At 43.6% G+C, this 13,803-nt stretch overlaps 1 long non-coding RNA gene and 1 pseudogene across 2 annotated transcripts in view; one reads left to right on the top strand and one right to left on the bottom strand.

The window, feature by feature from the left end:
- LOC124719114 overlaps positions 1-13,803 on the top strand; it is a 392,960-nt gene that overhangs the window by 100,753 nt on the left and 278,404 nt on the right. The window lies entirely within an intron of this gene.
- Positions 5,380-5,498, bottom strand: LOC124719294 (annotated as a pseudogene).

Below are 13,803 nucleotides of genomic sequence, written 5' to 3'. Positions count from 1 at the left end.
GTTTGTTAATTTCCAGGGCTTCCAGCAGGTTGAGTTTATGGCCTTTGTTTGCTAAGTGAAGTACATGGGACACTGGCTGGTAGTTGTGCCCCTCACTCAGTACATGCTCAGCAAATGCAGAGTCTGAATTCTGCAACCTCCAGCTGCATTCATGTACATCTTATTGATATTGCTTAAGTTCCTCGTGTATTCTGTATTTACATTGAGAACTGTCTCTTCTTTTTTAATTGGTTGTGTATCACTCTCCATGTTTCATACCTCTTGATGCAGCCTTGTCTAGTACTAATTTTATCTTATTTTATTAGTTTTGTTTATTAATAGAAACTGTTATGTAGGCATGCAATTCCTATTTTGTGCTAAAGGTTTTCCTGTCAACTCCATTGTTATTTATGTACTGTTCAGTTTTTACTATTTCATTGCAAAGATGTTACTCACTGTATGTTTCTACTTCACTCTAGATGTGTTACTTCTCTTCCACTGTTGTCTGCTAACATTTAACTTCTTTGGTGATAATACTCAGTAAATGTCTGAAGATGGCCTTGTTAGCCGAAAACCGGTTAGCAATAAAAATAATATTGTAGAACAAAAGCAAACTGGTGCTTTTCATTTATTATTAATATATTCTTCTTGAAGTGTGAGGGTATTTCGCCTTTCTCACACATCTTTCACACCAGATGGAAGAGTTTTGTCGTGGCTGGCTCTTCCAAGGCTATCAGTACTTCTCACGAAATGTCGTCTACACCCGAGGCCTTCTTTCCGACTTAGGTCTTTCAGTTCTCTGGGATACACTGAGTGAAACATGTGAATACGCAAGAGAAGTTCTTGGGTTTTGCCTGGTTAGCTCATGAGTGTCAGATTTCATTAATAAGTCGAAAATGAAAGGTTTTTCCACCTATGTTTATGGGAACATTTTTTCTTTGCTCGTTGCGACGAAACTGTCCCCAAAATTTGTAGAAATAATTTTTAAACACTCTATGTAGAACGCATTTATCACAACAGTAGATTCTAATCTCTTTAAAGGAACTAGATTAACTTTTGATTACCTTGATGAATTCCGTATTTTCGTACAATCCAGAAAGGATGGAATGCCTCTGACGACGTGTTTTGAAAATAAGGATCGCCTGATGGAATTACAGTCCACTGACATTTCAAAGACTGCGTCACAAAAGCGGAAGTTTTGTCTACAGCTTTCCCGTATCTGCTAAATGGGATCGGTGATATTTGCAGACGCTTCGTTCCTCTCAGCTGCAGTAAGGCGTTGGCCAGTGGGACGAGAATCCAGTCGCATCGCGCCGCCTGGAAATTGGATTAAAGAGCAGCAGCGGCGCGAACTGCGGAACGTAATTCTGCGATCTGGAGAAGGAGGTGCCCCTGATAAAGTGTTTTGCGCTCCGAGCCGACAGCGGCATTTGTTACTCGAGTCGCTAAGGCGGAACGGCCGCTACAGGCGAATCCCTTTCTCCTACAGAATACCCGTATTACGTCTTCCACGTGGGCAAGAAAATTTCCATCCCACACAGCTGAATGCCTGTTTTGTTTCTAACCTAATATAATTCGCTTCTCCATGCTAGCTATCATCAGTGGTCTATAAAATAAACGAAATTATTTAACTGTACATCAAAAAGAAGTTTTGCATCACCTCGGTACTGAGAGTGCCGGGACCTGTACAGAAAATTGGGATAGAGATCAACGTAAACATCATTTCCGCCCTCTATATTTCCCATGAAAACCACACATTGCATGTTGTATCACCATATAGTGAGATATTCAGAGGTGGTGGTTCAAAAATGTTCAAATGTGTGTGTGACTTCCTATGGGACCAAACTGCTAAGGTCATCGGTCCCTTAATCTAAATTAAACTAAGGACAACACACACACACCCATGCCCTAGGGAGGACTTGAACCTCCGGCGGGAAAAAGCCGCCAAACCGTGACATGGCGCCTCAAACCGCGCAGCCACTCCGGGCGACTAGGTGGTGGTCCAGATTGCTGTACACGCCGGTACGTTTAATACCCAGTAGCACGTCCTCTTGCATTGATGCATTCCTGTATTCGTCATGGCAGACTATTCACGAGTTCATCAAGGTACTGCTGAACCAGATCGTCCCACTCCTCAATGGCGATCCGGCGTAGATTCCTCAGAGTGGTTGGTGGATCACGTCGTCCGTAAACAACCCTTTTCAATCTATCCCAGGCATGTTCGATAAGGTTCATGTCTGGAGAACATGATGGCTACTCTAGTCGAGCGATGTCGTTATCCTGAAGGAAGTCATGCACGATGGGGGCGCGAATTGTCGTCCATGAAGACGAATGCCTCGCCAATACGCTGCCGATATGGTTGCAATATCGGTAGGAGCATGGCATTCACGTATCGTACAGCCATTACGGCGCCTTCCGTGACCACCAGCGGCGTACGTCGGCACCACATAATGCCACCCCAAAACAGCCTGACCTGGTTGCCTCCAAACACATGTCCGACGACTGTCTGGTTGAAGGCATATTCGATACTCATCGGTGAAGAGAACGTGATGCCATTCCTGAGCGGTCTACTCGGCATGTTGTTGGGCCCATCTGTACCGCGTTGCATGGTGTCGTTGTTACAAAGATGGACCTCGCCATGGACGTCGGGAGTGAAGTTGCGCATCATGCAGCCTATTACGCTCAGTTCGAGACACAACACGACATCCTGTGGCTGTATGAAAATCATTATTTAACATGGTGGCGTTGCTGTCAGGGTTCCTCTGAGCCATAGGTAGAGGTCATCCTCTGCAGTAGTAGCACTTGGGCGGCCAGAGCGAGGCATGTCATCGACAGTTCCTGTCTCTATGTATCTCCTCCATGCCCGAACAACTTCGCTTTGGTTCACTCCGAGACGTCTGGACACTTCCTTTGTTGAGGGCCCTTCCTGGCACAAAGTAACAATGCGGACGCGATCTACACGCGGTACTGACCATCTAGGCATGGTTGAAATTACAGGCAACACGAGCCATGTACCTCCTTCCTGGTGGAATGACTGGAACTGATCGGCTGTCAGACCCCCGTCTAATAGGCGCTGCTCATGCACATCTCTGAACAGTCAAAGGGACTGTGTCTGTGATACAGCCGGTCCTTGTGGCCGAGCGGTTATAGCTGCTTCAGTCCGGAACCGCTCGGCGGCTACGGTCGCAGGTTCGAATCCTGCTTCGGGCATGGACGTGTGTGATGTGTTTAGGTTAGTCAGGTTTAAGTAATTCTAAGTCTAGGGGACTGATGACCTCAGATGTTAAGTCCCATAGTGCTTAGAGCCATTTGAACCATTTGACGCTGTGATACAATATGCACAGTGAAGGTCTATCTTCAGTTCTGGGAACTGGGGTGATGCAAAACTTTTTTTGATGTGTGTATTTCGTTAGGAGGGCCGAGCGGTTCTAGGCGCTTCAGTCTGGAACCGCGCGACCGCTACGGTCGCAGGTTCGAATCCTTCCTTGGGCATGGTTGTGTGTGATGTCCTTAGTTTAGTTAGGTTTAAGTAGTTCTAAGTTCTAGGGGAATGATGACCTCAGATGTTAAGTCCCATAGTGCTCCGAGCCATTTGAACTTTTTTTTTTTTTTTTTTTTTTTTTTTTTTTTTTTTTTTTTTTTTTAGGAGGTCAGTAACGTTTCCCGAAACGACATTTACATCACCTGTTTACAAATATGTGGTCGTGATTTGCCACCTATTTTCAGTCTTCTACTCTTTTTCGTATATCTACTGGTTCTTCTGTAGGCAGTATATGCATACGGTAAACATGTCCAGTTGACAGTAGATCACATTTATACAGGGTGTTTCCGTGACGATATTATTACGTCTGGGGGATGACGGAGAATGGTAAATATATCAGTTTGATAAGCGACCCTAGTGCTGAAACGACTGAGCCAAAAGTTGGAAGCGAGAAAACCGAGAACCGTCCTGATAGCTCTGACACTTTACTACTTCTACTGAAAACTCTTTGCTCGCCATATTCCGAGACATGGTAGTGTGGACCAAGACAAGAAAAAACTTGCAGTAAACATGTTCTCTAAAGTTTATACCTTAGGAGCTACGAACGCCTGTTCATCTTTGCTACCACGAAACACATCCTCCTACAGTACAAGTGCTCATAGCTGTTAAGGTGTGCGTTTTAAACCCCATCTTTAGTGAACATATTTTTCTTGTTTTGGTCCATAGTACCACCTCTGAAAATTGCCCAGCAACAACACTACCAATGCATGTATACCACTGTCAGACGTAGCAGAACGATTTTCTCTTATAACTTTTTATTTGGTCGTTTCCTATATTTTCCTTTATCCATCATCACACAACCATCCTGTATATTCCACTGACGATGGGCTCTATGCGGTTATTTCACGCAGCGTTGCTTATCTGTTAGCACTGACTACTCTGCACAAACGCCATTGCTCTCGGTCGTTAAGTGAAGTCCGCCTGTCACTGTGTAGCACTTGTCTAGAGGTAATGCCTGAAATTTGGTATCCTCGGCACACTCTTGACACTGTCGGCCACGAAATACTGAATTCCCTAACGATTTAGGAAATCGATTGTCGCATGCGTCTAGCTCCAACTACCATTCCGCGTTCAAAGTCTGTTAATTCGCTTCGTGCGGCCATAATCACGTCGGTAACCTTTCCACATTAACTAGCTGAGTACAAATGACGGTCCGCCAATGCTCTGCCCTTTTATACGTCCTTTATGCGATACTACCGCCATCTGTATATGTGCGTATAGTTATCCAATAACTTTTCTCACCTCAGTGTATTGTTACATTCCTACTCTTCGCCTGCACAATAGAACGTCATAAATATCTGTGGAATTGAATAATTACATTGATATTAAGATTTTCTCACACATCACTATAATTTCTCTGTAGGGTGATTCCGTGATAACGTCACAAATTTCAGGGATGATGGAAATGGTAAATGTATCAATCTGAGAAAAAGACCCTAGTATGTAAATGACCATATCGAAAGGTATAAGTTCCTCTTGGCGCAGCGCAGCGCTAAAACTAAGGGCCACAACTTCCGTACCCACATCGTGAAGTACAGAATTCGCGCTGAATCCCCCGTACACCATCTGATAATCTCCCCTGTTGATGGACTAGAAACTGCGCATCCGATTTTATGTCACAGAGAATGAAAATCCTAAGTCTGCTACGTCTACTCCATCCGAACTGGCCTCCGAAGACCCATCGGTATCGATCGACCGCCGTGTCACCGTCAGCCGATAGGCATCACTGAGTGCGGATCTGGAGGGGCATATGGTCATACACCACTCTCTTGACCGTTGTCAGTTTGCCTGACTGGAGCCGCTACTTCTCACTCAATCAGCTCCTCAGCTGGCCACACAAGGGCTGGGTGCATCCCACTTGCCAACAACACTCGGCACACCCAGACGGTCACCCATCCAAGTGCTAGCCAAGCCCGTCAGTGTGTAACTTCGGCGATCTGATGGGAACCTATGTTACCATAGTGGCACGGCCGTTTGCAATACTAATTCTATGATGTAGTAAGTACGAACTCCATTTACATGCACAAGTTTCAGTAGCTGCTACATTTACAACAGTTGTTGAAAATGGCGTCTCCCAGCGTCAATGCAGGCATGGTACCGCCACAGAAAGTTGTGTTGTACCCGTCGTAATATACTCGGTGTCAACTGAAGACTGTCGCAGACAGCGAGAATTGTTGGCAGGAGATCCTCTTCAATTTGGACAGGCGTCTCGTACACAGGACTTTTCACAAGGCTGCACAAGAATAGATTGAGGTGAATGTAACTCCATCTTCTGGCTGGAGTTTGAGACTACAGGTGGTCAATATCCAATAAAACAATATCGGTCGCCGTTATTAAGTTTTATTTTTATTTTCAGGATACCAGTTCCGACGGTACATTATGTCATCTTCAGGTCTATACAGTGAAGGCTATAATAGAGCAATAAGTACATATTAAAATAAAAATAAAATACTTACAAATACTTCCATTAGGTTACTGATGATTTCACAATATGCATGAATAACTAATGATTTTCTGATAGTACATATTATGGTGTATCATGTAGATTTTAATTAAGATTGAGTTCTTTTAATTATTTCAATTAATGTGTAACGCTTGCATCTTTTAGAAAATACGCTCTGTATTTTAATTTTAATACGTACTTATCGCTCTGTTATAAGTTCACTGTACAGGCTTGAAGATGATGTAATGTATCATCGAAACTTGTTGCCTAAAAATAGAAATAAAAATAAAATCTATATAACGGCGATCGGTGTTGTTTAATTGGAACTTGAGCTGAGATTAGGTCGAAGTGTCGGCACGAAACAGGACCTCCTTGGCCTATCCACGTTTCGGGAAATGTCTGATCCAAGTGTTCACGAACCCTCAGTCCAAAGTGAAATGGAACTCCGTCATACTGAAACCACATCTGTCGACGGATAATGTTCCAGGAATCTGTATAGTACGTTACTGATAAACAGTGCATACATTAGTGCATCGAAACGATTCTCGCTTATAACTTTCGAGTCGGTTGTTTCTGGACCAGAACCGCTTACCTTAAAGTGATACATTCACCGTTCTTCATCATCCACGAAAGTTCGTAATATCGTCATGACATCGTCCTGTGCATTACACAGTACTTAATGACAGCCTGTGTAGATCAATGATAGCGTTGCTGTCTTCGGTGTGCAAGGCCCTAGGTTCGTTTCCCGAAGCCTCCTCTAATTTTTCTGAACGTGATATATTCAGCCTAAGGAGGCCTAATGAGGAGCTGCTTGAATAAAAATGCAGTGGCATCGTCTGCGGTTGGTAATGTGCTGATCACATATCCGACGATCATACATCACTTCTCGTACTTCCTTGTAGGCACCAGGTAGCCAGTCAGAACAGGGCTAAGACCTAATTCGCAAGCAGTGTTTAGGCTTACCTTTGTTTTAAACATAACCCTCCCTGTTCCCAGTACAAAACTTGGCCTTACTAATTTACTGAAGATTGACTGAAGGATCGTGGGAGTGGCACTGCTGTGAAAATTTAGAGAACCGGTGATTGAGGCTGAAGCGCCTAGAACCGCATGGAGTAATTGAATTAACCCTCAACATTGTACTTCAAAAGAACAGTTCGTCATTGAATGCGTCATTGTATGCATCAAGTGATGGTTACATAGCTAATGACAGTTGTAAACATTTTACACTCTCCTGTAGCAAGTAACTGTGTCAGAGTAAAATTAATTGTATTATTCATTTATGTGATAAAGTAAGCTATTTCATCTGTTGTAGTTAAAAATGACTCGTCTCCCAAAGCACTCAAACAACCCATAGTTGTGGCTGGATGATTGTAATTTCGACTGGTCACAAAATGAGGTTCTAGTACAGACAAGACGGATTGATGACGCACTTAGATCTGAAGATGATCCAGAGAGATCGAAACATGTCATGTAACCAAAAATGTGTAATTGCGACTGAAGAATAAATGAGAATCGTTTTAAATATTAGTACAGTTCCTGATTCTGTCCAGTTTAGACGAATGAAGGGAGTCCAGTATACGCAACTACAACCTATATTTTGTTAACCACACAAAATTGTAACCAATCAGCTAAGTGAAACAGTTTGGTAATAAACATTAGCCTTGAGCCTGTCTATAGAAGAACACATGTAGTCTGATGGGGCTACTTACCAGTATCTACATCAAATAAAAAAAATGTGGCACAGTGCAAGAATGTTCTGAACTTTCAGAGCATGTAATGGAGAAGGGACTTCTGGCCTCCGCTAAAGAGTGGTAGACGTCTAAACTACTATCGACGCTTGCTCCGACTACAATTCAGGAGAATGCTGAGCCAAGAGCCAGCGGGTCTACTGTGTACCTGATTATTGATTATTTTTATTTTTATCGAACTGTTAATGGGCTATGAGCCCATTGGCAGTGGGGTTGTAATTTATGTTTGTGTCCTTATCGAATATTGTCTAGATGGTTTTGGAGACATTACTTTAATTTTCTTAGCTGGTTTCGAGCACGTCCTCGTAGCTTTACGAATGAGGCACCGTGCCGTACCGACATAAATTTAAATCTCAAAAAAGTTTTCTTTCTGTAGGTACGACTGTACATAACCAGTAACTGACTCCCTCCCCAAAAGCACTATTCTTCAAACATTCGAACGTCCAAGTATAAACGTCATATCTCGTGGAATATGTGTCGTACAATGATGTAATGTTGCAGGTATGTAGATTGGTAAATGGGGATACTGGCTTCAAAATACACTCCTGGAAATGGAAAAAAGAACACATTGACACCGGTGTGTCAGACCCACCATACTTGCTCCGGACACTGCGAGAGGGCTGTACAAGCAATGATCACACGCACGGCACAGCGGACACACCAGGAACCGCGGTGTTGGCCGTCGAATGGCGCTAGCTGCGCAGCATTTGTGCACCGCCGCCGTCAATGTCAGCCAGTTTGCCGTGGCATACGGAGCTCCATCGCAGTCTTTAATACTGGTAGCATGCCGCGACAGCGTGGACGTGAACCGTATGTGCAGTTGACGGACTTTGAGCGAGGGCGTATAGTGGGCATGCGAGAGGCCGGGTGGACGTACCGCCGAATTGCTCAACACGTGGGGCGTGAGGTCTCCACAGTACATCGATGTTGTCGCCAGTGGTCGGCGGAAGGTGCACGTGCCCGTCGACCTGGGACCGGACCGCAGCGACGCACGGATGCACGCCAAGACCGTAGGATCCTACGCAGTGCCGTAGGGGACCGCACCGCCACTTCCCAGCAAATTAGGGACACTGTTGCTCCTGGGGTATCGGCGAGCACCATTCGCAACCGTCTCCATGAAGCTGGGCTACGGTCCCGCACACCGTTAGGCCGTCTTCCGCTCACGCCCCAACATCGTGCAGCCCGCCTCCAGTGGTGTCGCGACAGGCGTGAATGGAGGGACGAATGGAGACGTGTCGTCTTCAGCGATGAGAGTCGCTTCTGCCTTGGTGCCAATGATGGTCGTATGCGTGTTTGGCGCCGTGCAGGTGACCGCCACAATCAGGACTGCATACGACCGAGGCACACAGGGCCAACACCCGGCATCATGGTGTGGGGAGCGATCTCCTACACTGGCCGTACACCACTGGTGATCGTCGAGGGGACACTGAATAGTGCACGGTACATCCAAACCGTCATCGAACCCATCGTTCTACCATTCCTAGACCGGCAAGGGAACTTGCTGTTCCAACAGGACAATGCACGTCCGCATGTATCCCGTGCCACCCAACGTGCTCTAGAAGGTGTAAGTCAACTACCCTGGCCAGCAAGATCTCCGGATCTGTCCCCCATTGAGCATGTTTGGGACTGGATGAAGCGTCGTCTCACGCAATCTGCACGTCCAGCACGAACGCTGGTCCAACTGAGGCGCCAGGTGGAAATGGCATGGCATGCTCTGTTGTCTGTGTCTATGTGCCTGTGGTTCTGTCAGTGTGATCATGTGATGTATCTGACCCCAGGAATGTGTCAATAAAGTTTCCCCTTCCTGGGACAATGAATTCACGGTGTTCTTATTTCAATTTCCAGGAGTGTATATTGCGAATAGTCAGTAGTAAAGAACTAATAAATGAAAACGTAATACCTGATACTAAAGTTTTACTTCACGAACAGAGAAAATGTACAGCCAAATATTTCTGCGTTCGTTGTTTTCTGGGTGGTGCCAGCAAGAAAAATTTCCAGAAGGTTAGAAATTATGTCTACAGTATTTCGCAGTCGCTGAGTGCTCTCTTTCTCAAATTCTAGATGAACAGAGCCTGGGTAACTTGCACGCCATCAGTTACGCTACGTCTAGAAATACTGTATATACAATTTCTAATTTTAATCCGTCTTACCTGTGTATCGATCTTTGACTAAGAATATACTTTCTTAATGAGCAGATTTTTGACAGCGTTTTTAGTATTTAATTTAGGTGAATAAGATAAATTTTTCGTCCCTGCAAGCCATCAGCGTCCGATAATCATCTCGTATTTTTTGGGCCACAGACACGTAATAATGTTTGAACGATATTTCCGCGTTATGACCGTAAAAACTTCTTTATTTTATATTACTATCATGATTTCGGCCTTAGTCCATTATTAAGAACAGAAATGTTGGGTATAATTAGAGTTTGTTAAGTTATCGTCAAGCTGCACTGAACTGGGTGTCCCAGCGTGTAGATAAGCACAAAACCATGGAAAGGTATCATTTTGTACCTATCTGCAACACCCAGTTCAATGCAGCTTTGCGATAGTTTCACTTAACAAAGTCTAATTATACCCAACATTTCTGTTCTTGATAATGGACTAAGGCCGAAATCATGACAGTAATCTCTGTATATACGAGGGTAAGTCAATTATTATCCGCAAATTAGCTATAAAATTTTATTGTAATCAATTAGGAAACTCACAAGAACATCATTTTTCGACATAGTCTCCTTGCGTTTCAACGCACTTGGTCCATCATTGTACAAGCTTCCTGACGTCCTCATAAAGGAAGGTTCTCGGTTGAGCAGCGAGCCAGGAATGCACCGCTTCTTTCACTGCTTCGTCCGAGGCAAATCGACGGCCCCTTAATGTCTGTTTGAGAGGACCAAACAAGTGATAGTCAGAAGGGGCATGATCGGCGGGAGTATATGGAGGATGATCCAGTACTTCAAATTCGAGTTTCTGGAGTGTTTCAGCAGTGTGGGCAGCAGTATGCGGACGAGCATTGTCGTGCAACAACAACACAACACATCTTGACAGCAATCCACGGCTTTAGCCTGGCAGTAACCAACTCACTGTAACGAACACTGTTTATTGTTGTGCCCCTTTCCCCATAATGTTCCAGTACTGGACCTTGTGCCTCCCAAAAACCGTAAGCATCAGTTTTCCTGCGGACGCTTGGGTCTTGAACTTTTTCTTGCACAGCGAATTTGGATGTTTCCATTCCATACTCCGCCGTTTACTCTCCGGATCGTAATGATGGATCCATGTTTCGTCACCAGTAATGATCCTGTCTAAGAAGTCGTCCCCTTCGTTGCCATAACGATCCAAATGTTTTTTGCAGATGTCCAAGCTGCGTTTGTTTATGCAACTGTGTGAGTTGTTGTGGGACCCATCTTGCACAAACTTTATGAAAACCAAGTCTGTTGTGAATTATATCGTAGGCAGAACCATGACTAATTTGCAGACGATGTGTCATTTCGTCAATAGTTAATCGTTTGTCTAAGAGAATCATTTGACGTGAGCGGTCAATGGTTTCATGGTTTGTGGCGTAACCCTGGTGCAACCATTTCGGAATTTTTCAATCCATTCGTAGACACTCCGTCGTGGCAAAACACTGTTCCCGTACTGTACCAAAAGTCTTCTATGAACTGTGGCTCCTGATACGCCTTCCGACCACAAAAAACGGATCACTGACCGTTGCTCTTCTTTGGTGCAAATACACAGCGGAGCAGCCATGAATAACAGCACGGCAGCGATAGCGAAACTAACCTAGCGGCTTGAAAATTGAAAAGATATGACAACAAATGAGCAAACGTGCGTCATTAACGTAAAACGACTGTACTACCAAATAAACAAAAGTATAACTAAATTGCGGATAATAATTGATTTATGCTCGTAAAAGGCAACTTCCTGTGTGACTGATTGACTCATCATCGTCCCGCCCGGGTTCCCGGGTTCGATTCCCGGCGGGGTCAGGGATTTTCTCTGCCTCGTGATGGCTGGGTGTTGTGTGATGTCCTTAGGTTAGTTAGGTTTAAGTAGTTCTAAGTTCTAGGGGACTGATGACCATAGATGTTAAGTCCCATAGTGCTCAGAGCCATTTGAACCATTTTGAACCATCATCGTCCAGCCAAAACCGCTTAGTATAGAAACTTGAAATTTGGAGAAGGTGTAAATTTTATACTGCAGACGTCGTTTAAGAACGGATTTTTTTAAATACCAACCCTAAGCGGACGAAACAGGGGATGAATGGCTTTCTTTGAAAAATGTCGATATTAAGGCAATTTTGAAGTTAGAGCTACGAAAATTGGTACTTGGGTACTCGGTCAGAAGTACGTGTTTCAGTAGTTTTGGTAATTTAACCCTATGGGGTGAAGTTGTGGGTGAAAGCTTTTTTTGAAAATATATCATTGTTAAACAAGTGCTGAAGTATTTCTGAAGCTACATCTATGAGTATTGATATTTGAGTTCTTTGTTACAAATTAAAAAGATAGGCATTTCAGTGCCTTTGGAAATTAAATACGTAAGGGGGTGAAATAAAGGAAAACATTTCATTATGCAAGCATTTTTGTAGCTTCATCTATGAAAATACGTTTCTGACTTCTTTGTCAAAAAGAAAAGAAAAATACATACCTTATTGATCTTGGAAATTCAATTCTTATGGGGGTGGAAAAGGGGATGAAAGTTCCTATGGAAATATTTCTCGAGCAAGCATAAAAATGCTTGCACGGTGAAATACCTGGGAATTTGTGTTTCGCTTCTCTGTTAGAATAAATCATACGCATGTCACTGTTTTTTTTTTTTGGAATTAAACTCCTAAGGATGTGAAATACGCTAACACTGATTCACTGACTCACCATGGCCCAACCCAAAACCGCTAAGGATAGAAACTTGAAGTTTGAAGAGGGTGTGCACCTTATACTGCAGGCATCGTTTAAGAAGGGATGGTTGGAAGTTCCTCCGCTAAGGGAGTACGATAGGGGATGAAAGGCTTTTTGAAAGTATATCGCTACTAAGAGCAAACTGGTATTTGGTTCCTCAGTCAGAAAATAAAAAATACATGTTTCAGCATTTTTGGAGTTTCAACTACTAAGGGGTTAAAATGGTGAGTGAAAGATTTTTTTGAAAATAAATAATTATCAAAGAATTACTAAAGGATATTTTAGGCTACATCTACGACAATTTGTATTCGACTACTCGGTTAGAAATTTAAAAAAAATGTTTCAGTAAATAACATGTAAGTGTCGTGTGACTAGAGCCTCCCATCGAGTAGACCGTTCGCCGGGTGCAAGTCTTTCGAGTTGACGCCACTTCGGCGACTTGCGCGTCGATGGAGGTGAAATGATGATGATTAGGACAACACAATGTTTCAGTGTTTCTGGAAATTCAACCCCAGAAAGGAGTGCAATAAGAGATAAAAATTTTCAAGAAGATATTATTTGATTACATTACACAAATTTTAAAGGTAAATTCATGAAACTTATATTTCAGTTCTCGCTAAGATATTAAGGAAATTTGTTAGTGGATGAAAGTTGCTATGGAAAATGCCTCCACCATAAGGCAAAAGGCATGTTTAACAAAAACATTGGACTACAACTATTAGAATTGCTTTTTGGTCAGAAGTACATTCGGAAATGACCAAGTTTATATGGCCTTAAATAGTGTGAAAAGCTTAGAAGGTGTTGCAATTTGTGAACAACGTACACTACTGGACATTAAAATTGATACACCTTGAAGATGACGTGCCACAGACGCGAAATTTAACCGACAGTAAGAAGATGCTGTGATATGCAAATGATTACCTTTTCAGATCACTCACTCAAGGTTGGCACCGGTGGCAACTACAACGTGCTGACATGAGGGAAGTTTCCAACCGATTTCTCATACACAAACAGCAGTTGACCTGCGTTGCCTGGTGAAACGTTGTTGTGATGCCTCGTGTAAGGAGGAGAAATGCGTACCATCACGTTTCCGACTTTGATAAAGGTCGGATTGTAGCCTATCGCGATTGCGGTTTATCGTATCGCGACATTGCTGCTCGCGTTGGTCTAGATCCAATGACTGTTAGCATGATATGGAATCGGTGGG

The sequence above is a fragment of the Schistocerca piceifrons genome, chromosome 10, assembly GCF_021461385.2.
Source record: "Schistocerca piceifrons isolate TAMUIC-IGC-003096 chromosome 10, iqSchPice1.1, whole genome shotgun sequence".
In the NCBI taxonomy this organism is placed as follows: domain Eukaryota; kingdom Metazoa; phylum Arthropoda; class Insecta; order Orthoptera; family Acrididae; genus Schistocerca; species Schistocerca piceifrons.
Note: the sequence above shows the minus strand (reverse complement) of the source record. Positions and strands in the feature narration are given on the sequence as shown.